Below are 15,339 nucleotides of genomic sequence, written 5' to 3'. Positions count from 1 at the left end.
CTTTAATCATAACTTCATTCTTATGTCACAAATAATAAACATTTCCTGATCGAATAATAGTGGAATTATGATTTATGTATATGTTGTATTACTATTAACAATGCATACCCACTGTGGGGGAGGGGGAACCTACTATGGGAGGCCAATCCACACTATGTATGTATGTATGTATGTATGTATGTATGTGTGTATGATTTATGAAATTTAGTAGTCAAAAAAGAAAAAAGGTCTTTTTGGGGGCGGGGCATTGCGTCCCCCCCCCCCCCTCCACACACACACCCTCGCTACGCCATAACGACCATACAGTGCCAGTAAAATGTTTGTCAGTCATCCAGTAAAAACTTTGGCTCGTTACTTCGCTGAAGAGCAGAATCGAAACAAGCTCAAACGACCTACTTGCCCACCTGCGGTGTACAAGTGTGTACGTAAAATCTATAGGTGTAAGTCGCTGGCACAAGTTACTGTATATTATGTAATCAGTTTTGTATGTGATGTATAATTAGGTTTGAGAAGATTCTGTGAGGTAGGAAGTAGAGTTCTGGTTGTTCTGTTGAAGAATCGTTGTAAAGGACTTGTTCCTGTCGCCTGGGTAGGAATGTTGCGGTAGTTCAGCAATGCAAGAAACTGGTCTTGTTCTTTGTTCTTTCTCGGGAAAGATTTTGCAGTCTTGACAGCAGACTCTGCTTTTCCATTAGCTCTGCTGTTGTAGGGATTAGTGGTTCGATGTTCAAAATCCCATTCTTTGGAGAAGTTTGCGAATGATGTAGAGATGAACTGACGTCCATTGTCATAACGATGCAGGGACAACCATATCGAGCAAAGTGCGATTTAAGTTTTCTAATGACCGTTGATGATTTTGTGTTCTCGAGTCTGTCAATTTCCCAGTAATTGCTCAAGTAGTACTACAATGATTAGAAAGTCTTTTCCATCATGCTCGAATAGATATATACTGGTTTTCTCCCACTGACGAGAAGGAAGTTCATGGCTCATAAGTGTCTCTTTTGGTTGTGAGGTCTCAAATGTACGGCAGGTTTCACAAGTCGAGATGTAATGCTTAATGTCAGCAGAATGCCGGGCCAAAAAAAAGCATTCTCTGGCTCTTTTCGGACATCCTTCAATTACAGCATGGGACGAGTGGACTGCATTTTCCATTTCTGGTCGTATGGTAAAAGGCACAGCAACTCTTTCACCTTTGAACATCAGACCATCTTCAATAAACATCTCATCACGGAAACTGTAGTATGGTGTAAGTTCAGCAGATAACTTTTGATTGCCACCCATGTACGATTAGAGACTTCAGCTTCTGGAGAGAATCATCTTTGTCAGTCTCTCTCTCTCGAGTTTTAGAAATCTTTCATCTCTGATTGGTAGGAAACTCACCATATTCACATGCTCAGTCTTCTTGCATATTTTGTGAGATGGTCAGGTAGGCTCTGGAGAGGGTGTCAGCGAGGTACATGTCCTTACACCTCTTATATCTGACAGTAATGGCATAGCCTTGAAGGCTTCATCATGAGTAGGTGTCCAATTTCATACTACATCAGCACATGTGAGTTTTCTGATAGGTTCAAGGACATCAGATAGCTTAGGCAAGAACTTTGCCAGGTAGTTTACAAACCCACAGAAACGCTGGACATCTTCAAATGTTTCAGGTTTCTTCATCTTTAGGATAGCATCAACTTTCTCGGGATCAATCTTCAGGCCTTCACTGGTTACCTTGTGATCCAGAAAAGTTATTTCATTTTTGGGGATTTCAGCTTTATCTTTATTCAGCTTCATTCCCACAGATCGACATCTATTGAGAAAAGCTGTGAGATTCTTGTCATGGTCTTCTGTAGCAGATGCTAGGTCTTCGCCAGATCTGTAGACAATGGCATCATCAGACACACCAGTCACCCCATCAAGACCTTGCAGTACAGCATCCAGACGTTTCTGGAAGAGTTCTGAGCTCACAGAGGTTCCAAAGGGCAGCCTTTTCCATCTATACCGGCAAAATAGTGTCTGGAATGTAGTAAGAAGACTAGATTCTTCATCTAGAAGTACATGCCAGTAAGCGGAGCTAAGAACAAGTTTTGAGAAAACTTTTGCATTTGCAAGCTTAGGCAAGATGTCATCCATTATAGCGTTCACGTTTTAGAGCCTTATTCAAGGGACGAGGATCAAGAGAGATCCTAATATCACCTGATTTCCTTGTAGCAACTACCATACGGTTGGTCCAATCCGTAGGTTGATCAACAGGAGTAATGACATCTCTTTCAGTCAATCTGTCAAGCTCAGTTTTCATAGCGATAGGTACTCGAACAGCAGCGAAAGTCACAGGAGTAACAGTATAGTCTATCTCGAAGTGCACGATTCCAGGTATGTTGCCTTGTTTATCATCAAAAACATCTGAAAAACTTGTGAAAATATCCAGTTTCAGAAGGTACACCAAGTTTCGCCACACTCTCGAATGTGTTGTAATTGACAGTTATAAGACCCATGGCCTCGGATGTTTGCTTTCATAACAATGGAATCTGGCCTGGTGCTTTTAGAGCCTAGACTCGAGACTCTAATAGAGTTTGAGACAGTAATGTCATGACAACGCCATTCAAATTGTATTCGTGTGACGTCATTAGAGATTGAGTCTGGACTCTAAAAGTTTTATAATCACGGGCCCAGGTTTTCAACAACAAAGAATTCAATCGAGTACTTCTTCATAGTCTTTGGATTGCGGAGAGTTATTCTTGTCCTTCCTTTCGGCCGTAGGACTGTCTTGTTCTACATATGAAGTGACGTCTTGCACGAGGTAAGAGTAGAAGTATCTTTGATATACTTTTCATGAATGACGTTCACAGATGCTTCACAGTCAATCTGGAACGTGGCAGGTTTCTCGCTGATCAGCATATTTGCCTTAATTATCTTCTGTTGTCTGTCTGTTACTGAGAGAAGTTGTTTAGAATCAGAATCAGAATTAATCCGAATATTCTCCAGCAGATGGATTTGCTTACGTTCTCCTTTCATAGGACATTTCTCTGTGAAATGATTCTTCTTTTTACACATTTTGCAAGTTTTTCTCCAAGCAGGGCAAAGTGATTTCTTAAAAGGATGAGTTTTCCCGCAGAATTTGCATTTGGGCTTTAACTTTCCTCCTGATGAGTGACTTGTAATAGCATGGGCAGACATTTCTTCACGTCCAATGGATATCAATACATGTAGTGAGGTTTATACCCGATTCTTGAATCAGATGTTTTCTTGTAGCATTGTCAGTAATACCAAGAACGATGCGGTCTCTCATTAGACTGTCTCTTATCATACAATCACAAAAATTGCAAGTTTTTGACAGTGTGCTCAGTAGTTTCGACTGTTAAACACATAGCGTTCATATGTCTCATTAATCTTTCCCACAAAATGAGCATCAAGACCACCAATAATATCTTGCAGTGTGTGTGGATTTGGAAGGCGCATTCCATTATACAGAGTCAGTGCTTCTGGTCCAATAGTGTGCACGTTGATATCCAGCTGTTTGACTATCTAGTTTTACAATAGTATAGTTCTGTCACATCTGTTCAGAAATTTCCCACTCATCATCACCCCGTTTAACGTTCAATGGCGGTGGCGGATTAACTCTCGCAGATAAATGTGGACCCACTCGGTCTTTCATATATATATAAATATCGAGTTGACCAAATATCGACTCAAACGTTCAGTCAAGTATGTAAATAAAAAATTACAAACAAAAGATGTCAAATTTAAAAATGAAATATAATTTATTGAAATTAATAATAACAAAGTAATCAATCAATAATACCGATGTGCGCAAGCTTACTGAATCTGTTAACAGTTTTTATAAATTGTGGAATTAAAATGACTGTGGATATGGAGACAATTAAACAAAATATTACTAAACAAATTTTAACATATTATAATAAAGGATTAAGAACAAAATACAATTATACAAACTGGAAGAACAAATAATAATCACAACTATCACAACACTTAATTCACAGTCTGTTAATAAGGTTTGTCGCGCATTAGAACAAGGCATGAAAGCTACTGAGCTTAGAAAGTTTGTTAAGTCCCCAATAGCACGGACGGGATTTCCATTGGAATCTCTGCCGTCCACAAATCGAGTTAATAACACCAGTGCCTCTGTTTGCTGACGTCAACGACGGCGGGGGGAAGATCGGCAGTGTCTTCATTTTCCGTATCACTCTCTGGCTCTGATTCTGCTACAAAAGGGGTCCGGGCAGCCAACACCTCTTCAACAATGCTGTCGTCGGACATGGGAGCACAGGTGACCAGGCTGTCATCGGCACGTGCATATTCCATTAAAGACACACCGTTGGTTACTAGGTGTGACAAGGAAACATCGTCGTCGGGGTCACTTTCATACTCCGGATCGGCCGACTCAGTTGTATTAATGAAGCCTGCATGGCGGAAACAGTGGTTAATTGTCCCTACTGATACGTTATCCCACGTAAGTTTTAAAAATCGGCGGGCATCCAAAACCGATAGTGCACTTTTAGATTTTGAATAATACCCTGGTCCATTGGTTGAGTATGACTCGTGGTGTTTGGGGGGAGAAATATCAGTTCTACATTGGTAAGACCAGTGACATGAGGTTGGGCGAGGCAGTTATCAACAATCATTGCGATTTTTCGTCCTTGTCTACGATTTTTTTTGTCAATTTTAAAAAGCCATTCTTTAAAAATATCATGCGTCATCCATGCTTTCTTGTTGGCCAGGTACTCAGTGGGTAGTGATTTGACATTTTTAAAACAACGTGGCTTCTGTGATTTGCCAATAATCAAAAGTGGGAGCTTATCCATGCCAGACATGTTAGCAGTTACTAGAGCGGTAATGCGATCTTTACTGAATTTGCCACCGTGACATTTCACACCCTTAAACTCTAAGGTTTTGTCTGGCATTAGTTTAAAGAAAATGCCTGTCTCGTCGGCATTGTAGATGTCATCCTCGCTGTAAGACATGAGTACTGTTTGCAAAGCCTGTTTCCAGTTATTCATAGCATCTGATCGATTGTTAAGTGAGAGAGAGAGGCGGAGATGGAGAGGGGGTGGGGGCTGGGATGTGGTGGGTTTTGCAAGCCAGTACCCTACAGAATTATTTGGGGGTTTTATTATTTTTATGTACACAACCCGTGTTTTACCCTTGGCATGTGTTGTTCTAATTGTAAACAAGGAGCTGGCAATAAAACTTGTAAAAAAAAAAATAAAAAAAAATAAAAAAATAATATATATATATATTTTTTTTTTTTATGTTCAGTGCGTACAGTTTGTCAGTCAGACATTTTCAGTGATTTTACAGTTCGTAGCAGGGTAGTACTACTTAAGAATGCAGGAATAACAATATATGTAACTCCACTTAAGAATTAAGCAGACGATCACCACACACACGTAGCCAAAATTGCGTACTACGATTAGAAAGTTCCAACTCGACAATCATGAAAGTTTGAGAAATGTATGTGCACAGAGTACTCACAGACACGGGAGAATCGTACACAATAAAGCAGTAGAAGAAGAACATTTCAGAGTAACTTTGACCGCTGCCACCACAGGGGCGTAGCGTGATCTGGACCTGGGGGGGGGGGGTTTCGAATATGAACCAAGTGGATCTTTTTCTATTTTGTTTTTGCACCACCAGAAACTCAATATATATAAACCTGTATGTTTTAGTTCTGAAAAGCTGACCATTTGCTTCAGGGGGGGGGGGGGGGGGGGGGGGGGGGGGTCCGAACCCCCCGAACCCCCCAAGCCTACGCCCCTGCATAAAAACATTCATTTCCTCTCTTCCACGAAACCACATACACTCTATGTCATGTTAATACAACAGAAATGCTTTGACGGTTATTACATGTCAGATTCCGAAACTCGAATATACTCTTAAATATCTTTATTTGAGAATTATACGGATAACATAAAAGCAAGTATTATGAAAACTGGCTTCAGTGGGTTCTCTAGATGTTCCAAAAAATTACAACATTATAATTTGGTGTGTAATACCTAGGCTATCAGTTATACACAAAGTTTGGGTTCTCAAACATAATATATTGCAGCATTCTTCATTAGTGTCATCCCTTGCAGGAGCAGTACCCAGGTACCTCGAATCTGTCGATTGTGAACGGCAAGCCGGAAATGGAGTCCAGTTTCCAAACCATTAAATATACAGACATCATTTCCATCGCACAGTGTCCGTAACAACTTCCAGCTAAAGGTCTGAAAAACAAAACAAAAACAAAAACAAAACAAAAAAGTAATGAGACAGCCCACAGCTAAAAGTTGATGGGAAATAGTAGGTGTGTAGCATGGTTGGCCACAACAGACAATCACCCGTCGTCGTTAAGAGAGACAAGGACTGGGCTGTGGACTGGGACAGTTGAAATATATGGCATGCTGGATTAGGGAGACATAAGATGGAATTTAGAGGAAAGAAAGGAAATGAGGCAGTGTTATAAAAAAAATGAAATAGTAAAAAAAGAAGGGAATGAGGCAGAATTAATAAAACTTTAATTCTACATATCAAAGAGTTGCAGTAGCAGTATCTGTAAACTTTTCAAAATTAAGAAACGCCATCAATTGACTTTAAAACAGAATGGTTATCCTATGAGCCAATGATAAAAAAACATAACACCTTGTTTTCACTGTGAAAACAGTGTATAAGATATTCTGTATCTGAAAAATGGGTAGGGGCGGGACGTAGCCCAGTGGTAAAGCGCTCGCTTGATGCGCGGTCGGTTTGGGATTTATCCCTGTCAGTGGACCTATTGCGCTATTTCTCGCTCCAGCCAGTGCACCACGACTGGTATATCAAAAGCCGTGGTATGTGATATCCTGTCTATGGGATGGTGCATATAAAAGATCCCTTGCTGCTAATCGAAAAATAGTAGCCCATGAAGTGGCGACAGTGGGTTTCCTCCCTCAATATCTGTGTGGTCCTTAACCATATGTCCGATGTCATATAAACGTAAATACAATGTGTTGAGTGCGTCGTTAAATAAAACATTTCCTTCCTTCTGAAAAATGGGTAATAAAACAAGGGAAAGCTGCAGTACGTCCACTTACTGGAATCGTGTTCAGCAGCACGTGCTTTGTGCGTGCGCACTCTGCACTTAACCTTTCGACTAGACGTAAGATTATGAACATTTAACTAATGTCAAATACAGTTAGGTTTAGTTGAAACTTTCCTGTGGGGCCTGGGCCAACCTTTTCTCCTAAGCTCCTTGGGCCTAAATTTATAAATGAATTTAAAGTTAAATAATTTATTACATAGCCCATCGCAATTTGCGCCAGTTAATTTATATTTTATAGTTATAATAGTTATAATTTTTAATTAATTTTATATAGGCGCTTCAAAATTTAAATATGCCATTTCCCTTTTTTAAAATGTTTGGACTTATTCAACATTTCAAAATTGACTTTTAGGAATAGGCAATTCCTGTCCCGAGTCAGGCCACCGATCTTATTGGAGGTCGGACTCGGGATGGGTATGTTCGAAACCCTACTGGTATATGAGGATAACTAGTTGTCTGTATACGCAACTGTATAATAATTAATTTAGGGCGTGGATACTTTTTTCTTTAAATTTGCATGAAATTATCTCGTTATCTTGGTAGTTAATTTTTCTCGAATACTGCACTCTTCCATTGTATTGCAGCACAGTTATCAAAGTTAAAGTTAGTTGTTTGATTACTACTGTTGTTCCAACAAAATCAGTTAGGCACATGAACTGGTTTACCTTTAAGTCGTGTTAAACACACATTAGTCAATGATTTATAACAGAATCATTGTACAGAGTCAGTATTCTTCGTATTGTATTCCTCACATTATTATTGTACAGTAGAAAACCCAAAATGAAAACTAAATATGCAAAACATTAACCAAAATACATACACGCATTCTGCATGTCGCAAAAACTGGAACCTCCCTATGTTTGGCAGATGAGCAAGCAATTTATTTTCTCCCCGTGTATTCCGAAGGAAAAGAGGTCTTCTGTGATAGACTCGACTGAAACAAAGATATACTATTTTAATGTAAAGAATAGTGTATGTGCGTGTGTGCGCGAGTGCGTGCGTGTGTGTGTAAACTGTGGAGGGGGGGACAATGTTTAAAGACGCACTATTATCGGTGATTTTACAGCTGGTATCTATATTGCTGCGAGCGTATATCCCCCAAAAATAAAGTTTCAAGTCTTGGGAACCCACTTGCAGGGTCGCTGGAAAAATGTTTTAAAATGATAAAAACGTCGGTTTTAAAATGCTCCAAAACTCCACTACTGAAAATCCTAACAGAGACGCATGCAGCTGTCATCCTAGATAACATCCCGACCGGCCTCGGTGGTGTCGTTGTTAAGCCATCGAACATAAGGCTGGTATGTACAGGGTCCGCAGCCCGGTACCGGCTCCCAACCAGAGCGAGTTTTAACGACTCAATGGGTAGGTGTAAGACCACTACACCCTCTTCTCTCTTACTAACCACTAACAATTAACCCACTGTTCTGGACAGAGCCCAGATAACTGAGGTGTGTGCCCAGGACAGCGTTTTTGAACCTCAGTTGGATATAAGCACGAACATAATTTGAAATGAAAAGATAATGATAACCAATAATCATTACTTACAGTTAAATGCATGTCTTTCTTTAATACTTAAAGGTAGGGTCAACTCAAACAAGAGCCTTATGTGTTGGAAAGATCCATACCCGGACCACCAACACATACTGACACTTTAGATAATGAAAAACGCGTAATTTTAGAGTTAATAAAAAAACATGATTATTCCTGCTAACTGGGGGCAGCCATTTTGTTTCGTTTTTGTGACGTCCGGTGGTATAGCTTGGGGCGAAGTGACGTCAGCTCCTGACCATCTCCTGTATGTACAGTGTAAACAAAAGCAGTAATTTTCGACACGGCGCTTCTCTTTGATCAACCTGACTTGTAAAACAGCATAAATGATGTAATAATATAATAAACTATTTAACTAAATATATTTCAAGTTGCATTAACGGAACAAAATATTGTTATAGTATTTCCCCCCCCCCCCCCCCCCCTCCATCAAAATTAATTTTCTAGTTCCGCAACTGTACATGAAAACCGTACATATTGAAACGTAGCTTAACGTTTTGTTTTGAAGAACGCGGGATCAGTATCGAGAACCACTAGAGCACATTGATTTATTAATCATCGACTGTTGGATGTCAAACATTTGGTAACTTTGATAAATAGTATTAGAGAGGAAACCCGCTACATTTTCCCATTTGTAGCAAGGGATCTTTTATATGCACCATCCCACAGACAGGGTAACACATACCACGGCCTTTGGTAGGGTCATGATGCACTGGCTGGAACGAGAAATAGCCCAATGGACCCACCGACGGGGATCGATCCTAAACCACTGGGCTACGTCCCGTCCCTATCTAGCAACAAGTGCAAAGTAGATGTCGAAATGACTATCGAAGAATGCTAAAGTTAAAGTTTGTTTTGTTTAACGACACCACTGGAGCACATTGATTTATTAATCATCGGCTATTAGCCATGGATGTCAAACAGTTGGTAATTTTGAAGTATAGTCTTAAAGAGGAAACCACCTACATTTTTCCATTAGTAGCAAAGGATCTTTATATGCTCCATCCCATAGACAGGGTAACACATACCACGACGTTTGATGTACCAGTCATGGTGCACTAGCTGGAACAACATATAGCCCAATGGGTACACTAACGGGAATCGATCCTAAATCAACTGCGCATCAGGCGAGCCCTTTACCACTGGGCTACGTGCCGCAGAAGAACGCATAAAACTCCAAAACAAACAAAACAAAACATGATGGCAAGTCTATCGGTAGAGTTGGCATTAGAATACTAAATAAATATACAGATAAAATCTAACAGATATCAGTTTGAATATTAAATCAAAGTGAAATGCCGAGATCCAGAGACTGATTCCCGTAACTCGACTACAGGGACGGAAACCCAAATTCGTGTTCAGCGACAGTGAACGACGCAAACGTTCGCGAACTATTTGACTGAACCCAGACGTGGTAATTAGGTTTAACGTGAAGCACACAAACCAGTCTAGCGAACGTTTTTCTGCTCGTTGCAGCGAAACTCGGGGGCCACTCCGAACAAAATCACGTTCGCAAGACTGGTTTATGCGCTTCACGTTAATAGTCCACGGGCCAGAGGTCAGTTTTTCATGATTTGGTACCACCCAGAGGGACAAAGGCTCATAGGGTTTTTTTGATAGGTCTATGCATGTAGATAATAAAATGAGGTGATAGCCTTCCGTATCGAGTAGCTTTCCGACATTTTCACCCTGAAAACTGAATAGTGTGCGGAAAACATTTTGAAGCAAATTTTGGGGGTAGGGGAAACTTAATTTGGAATAACTTTCCTTAGAATCACCCTATCATAACAATTCACCACTCAAAATATGTGTTTTGAAGCCCACTAACGATTACACCAGCTCAAAATTTGCGGATTTTAGCTTTGCCTCGTTATCTATTAGCACATTTACCAAAACCAGGCCCAGAAATGGCTGGAAACTGTGTCAGAAGGAATTTTCAATCATTTAAAGGTACCCATGTTCAGCGATCTAGAAAAATATTGAAACGGAAACAAACGAGCCAAGGTCAGTCTTTGAAGAAATTGATACTTTTATGATATATCAAATTAACCATCAACATTAACTAACACAACACCCTATTAGAACAAATAAACACTCAAATGTTTTATTATGAAGTGCTCTTGGCATCTGATGTCTTTTTAAGAAAATTATTATTGGCATGTATAAAAGTAGGTCATCAGAGGTCAAAAGGTCACTATTCAGTTTTCTATGATTTGATGGTACCAACCAAGCTCATTCTGAAAAATAAGGATGGAAACGGCAATGTGAAAGTCATAATAAATACCTGTGGTTGTGTCTGAGCACCCTAATTCAGTTTTTGTTTTCAGATTGAACAGGTACAGGCTAGTGGAAATCTTGAAATTCCATCAACTTTTCATTGAACTGACCTTTAAAAAATTATTACTCCCCATTCAAACTATTGTCAATAGATAACACTAGCTGTCTATTTTACTTTCACCAAATGGAGGTAGAATGTAATCATTTGCATTTAGTTCAATTTCTAAGTATCTTTGCAGCTTTGGCCACATATACTTGGTAAGTTTGCAGCCCTGTAGTACATAGGCAATATATACATTATTCATAAAGTGTGATCTGCAGTAATAAAATGTATCTTATCTTATTGTATCGTATACATCTAGTGCCACGTCCACTGAGACTATTGAACAACATTGTAGTATTTGAGGGTCACAGGTTTGGTACTGCATATAGGAACGCAGGACTGGCTTTATCAAAAGACCGCCCCCACCCCTGGTCACCTATTGGGACATTTGCCAAAATCAGGCTTAGAAATGGCTGGAAACTGTGTCAGAAGGAATTTCCAACCATTTAAAGACACCCATGTTCAGCCATCTAGAAAAATATTGCAACGGAAACAAACGAGCCAAGGTCAGGTTTTTGCAGAAATTTATACTTTTATGGTATATCAGTACTAACTTCAACATTGACTAACACAACAAACACCCTATTAGAACAAATAAACATTCAACACGTTTATTTTGAAGTGTTCTTGGCATCTGATGTCTTTTTAAGAAAATTATTATTGGCATGTATAAAAGTAGGTCATCCGAGTTCAAAAAACCACTATTCAGTTTTCTATGATTTGATGGTACCAACTAAACTCATTCTGAATAATAAGGATGGAAACGTCAATGAGAATGCCATAATAAACACCCGTGGTTGTGTTGGAGCACCCTAATTCAGTTTTTGTTTTCAGATCGAACAAGTACAGGCTAGTGGAAATCTTGAAATTCCTTCAAAGTTTCATTTAAATTATCTTTCAAACTATTGTCAATAGATGGCACTAGCTGTCTGTTTCACTTTCACCAAATGGAGGTAGAATGTAATCCTTTGCATTTAGTTCAATTTCTAAGTATCTTTACAGCTTTGGCCACATATACTTGTTAAGTTTGCAGCCCTATAATAATAATACATGGGTGATATATTTATTCATAAACTGTGGCCTGCAGTAATCAAATGTATCTTGTCTTATTTTATCGTATACATCTAGTGCCACATCCACTTAGACTATTGTAACAACACTGCAGTGTTTGAGGGTCACAGGTTTGGTACTGCATATAGGAATGCAGGACTGGCGTTATCAAAAGACCACCCCACCTCTCTGGAATAGATGCAATTTATTCATTCTGTCCACTGATGAATAGCAGGTTGAGCAATAGTGGGTGTATCCTAAGATGATGAAATGGTTTTCATTGTTGTTCCATTCTGGCAGGTCACTGGTCTTATTATAATAACTTACGGTGAATAGCTGGAGTGTGGATCATGTGCATATACTTTGGTGTAAGGCAAAGACACGGGTGTTAGGTAAAGGCACTGGTCACATCAGGGTAGCAGTTCCATGCACCCCGTACGGTCCTTTTACCTGTTTTTGCCAAGAAAGCAGGAGTATTATATCCTGTTAAGCTATGGAAAAGAAGCAGTGACAAGTATGTATCTTTTCCAAGGACGTCATATATACCACTGATTTGATGATATGTAAAGAATTTACCTGCACCACAGGCAAACCATATTCTCACATTTGTTTTACCCAAGGTAAATAAATGATGGAACTTGCCAATTGGGACGACATATATATTTGTGTTAACAGTGCGCACATGATGGCTGGTACAGTCGTTCATAATAATGTTCTGTACATGAATTAAAAGTGTGATGTCTGATTCCTCATAGTCACATGGTGGCATTGAACGAACATTTGCTTGAAGAATAACTGTGGCACCAAACGTAATGGTTATTTCTCTTCGTGGCAGTCTACGGTGGCAATATTGGTAGTGTGGAGTATTATTTAGTTCCTCTTTATTGGCTGGATCACGTAAAATGTCAGTCCAGTTTCATAGAACCTTGTTTTTATAAGTAACCTGATATTTCATGAGTATGCTAGCAACGTCCTTTTTTTTCTTATGACATAAATATAATTATATGGATGATAATAAGATGAATGGTGAAACAACAGTACTTCCATTTCGGTATGGGACTACTGACAGAGCCGTGTCCCGTGTTCTCTGTCAGATGATCTCAGTATCACCCGAGCCCGGGATATACAAAACCTATAGTGTTTGTCGAGTAATCATTCCCATGTTGGATCAAACATTCGGGGGAAAACCATAATTGCATCCAATACCGACCTCCTTGCGTTGGTATAAAACACATACATCATGAACAGTAATAAAAGCATACACGGGAGAAAAACAAAGAAAAGGTATTCAAGGAAGCAGGCATCCTGGCTAAAGTGAAATCCCCGGCCTTGCTGCTCATCAAACATCTTCAGAGGATGTTAACACTACTTTGCTTTTTTTCGTAAAAAAATAGATAACCAGTCTGACATCCATGGAACTGCTACTCTGATATGACTTGTGTCGTTACCAATAGGACACTCAACTCTTACACCAAAGCAAACACAGATGGTCCATATCTCCAGCTAGTTAAACGCATTACAGTTATCTTGTATGATAAATTCAGCGACCTGAAAATTGTCTATGAAGCAAGAGGAAGATGATAAAAACCATTTCATTTACACCAGGATGCCCGACTGTGAGCACCCAAAACAGGTTGCCTACCAAGATGAATTATGGCTCATCAGTTACCAAAATGCACCCACTCGGAGGAGGGTTGGGGATGGACTTTTGATAAAGACAGCCTTTCTATTTGTAGCCTATAAGACCTGCAGTAAGTTAAGTGGGTGTCATCCCATTACGGCTGTCTCAATTGCAATAGGTCTTAAAGATAAGATTATAGCATTACCTACATAATAATGGAAACGTAGGTACAATCTTTACTTGGAACGTTTGGGTGCTTAATAAATGGATTTGCATAAAATTACACGACCAAGCTTCTATTCGTTTGGGTCTGTTAGTAATAATAGTAAAATAGGTAAAGTGTTTGTTAAAGTGTAATTATTAAGTATGGTTTCCGTACATGTGTCTCAAGCTCTTTTGAGTTATTATCTTAATGGTTGGCGAAAAACATGTCCAGCATGACCATATATAGGTGACATTTTGACCTTTTTAGGCCTGCTTCATGCCTCAAAAAAAAATACACAACTGCTTTGTAGTAAACATTTTGTGAGACTTATTGTCATTATAGTGTGATTTAAGGTTGATGTTGGTGTTAGTACTGATATATCATAAAAGTATCAATTTCTGCAAAAACGTACCTTGACTTTGTTTCCGTTTCAGTATTTTTCTACATGACTGTACATGGGTGCCTTTAAATTGTTGGAAATTCCATCTGACACAGTTTCCACCCATTTCTAGGCCTGAATTTGGCAAATGTCCCAATAGATGACGAGGCAAAGTTGAAATCCATAAATTTTTAGCTTGAACCCAAAATCGGTGACCTTTTGACCTCTGATGACCTACCTTTGTGGTTCATTTGCATATTATGATATGTAATCGTTAGAGGGCTTCAAAACACACATTTTGAGTGGTGAATTCCTATGACAGGGTGATTCTAAGGAAAGTTATTCAAAATTAAGTTTCCCCTATCCCAAACATTTGCTTCGGATTTTCCCCCGCATATTATTCAGTTTTCAAGGTGAAAATGACAGAAAGCTACTTGATACGGAAGGCTATCACCTCATTTTATTACCTACATGCATAGACTTATCAAAAAAAACCTATGAGCCTTTGTCCCTCTAGGTGGTACCAAATTCTGGTCTGGCCCATGGAATATAAATTCATTGACCACATCGGAGGACAGGTCAAATAGTTCGCGAACATTAGCGTCGCTCGCTGTTGCTGAACATTGGAAGGTTACTTACACACTGATGACGTAGACGACGAAAGTCTGTTATTTTTTGTTGGATCTGGCCCCGTGCTCATATGAAACGTTTATAGTCCAGACTCAACTTGCAATGAGTTACATGCATGCAATTTTTGGCGTTATCATGACATTAAATTTCTCAGATTCTATTTGAGTCTAGACTCTAAATGTTTTATAAGCACAGGGCCAGGCCTGGCTCGAAACTGGAGATTTTAACGTCATGGCAAAAGCCATAAAAATTATGACGTCATTGGAGACCGAGTCTAGACTTTCAAAAGGTTTATAAGCACGGGCCCGGTTCTCTGGCAGGATAACGAAACCTCTCTGTAACACAAATGGACTTACGTCGGACAACATCTATCGTAGTCATGATCGTGATGTTGGTGATTCGCATTCCATTCTGCCTGAGAGACGTCGGATTGTCCGACGGTCTCGAAGACTTCAGAGTA

The 15,339-nt window shown here is 39.5% G+C and overlaps 1 long non-coding RNA gene across 1 annotated transcript; it reads right to left on the bottom strand.

The window, feature by feature from the left end:
• Positions 1–5,874: 5,874 nt before the first annotated feature.
• Positions 5,875–15,136, bottom strand: LOC121382045. Its single transcript, XR_005959104.1, has 3 exons — positions 14,889–15,136; positions 7,887–8,000; positions 5,875–6,212 (listed from the first exon to the last, which is right to left on the bottom strand). It is a non-coding gene; the product is annotated as an uncharacterized LOC121382045 (long non-coding RNA).
• Between the last annotated feature and the right edge of the window lie 203 nt (positions 15,137–15,339).

Source organism: Gigantopelta aegis, chromosome 9 (assembly GCF_016097555.1).
Source record: "Gigantopelta aegis isolate Gae_Host chromosome 9, Gae_host_genome, whole genome shotgun sequence".
Lineage (NCBI taxonomy): Eukaryota > Metazoa > Mollusca > Gastropoda > Neomphalida > Peltospiridae > Gigantopelta > Gigantopelta aegis.
The sequence above is the reverse complement of the archived record's forward strand: the minus strand, read 5'-3'. Positions and strand labels throughout refer to the sequence as shown.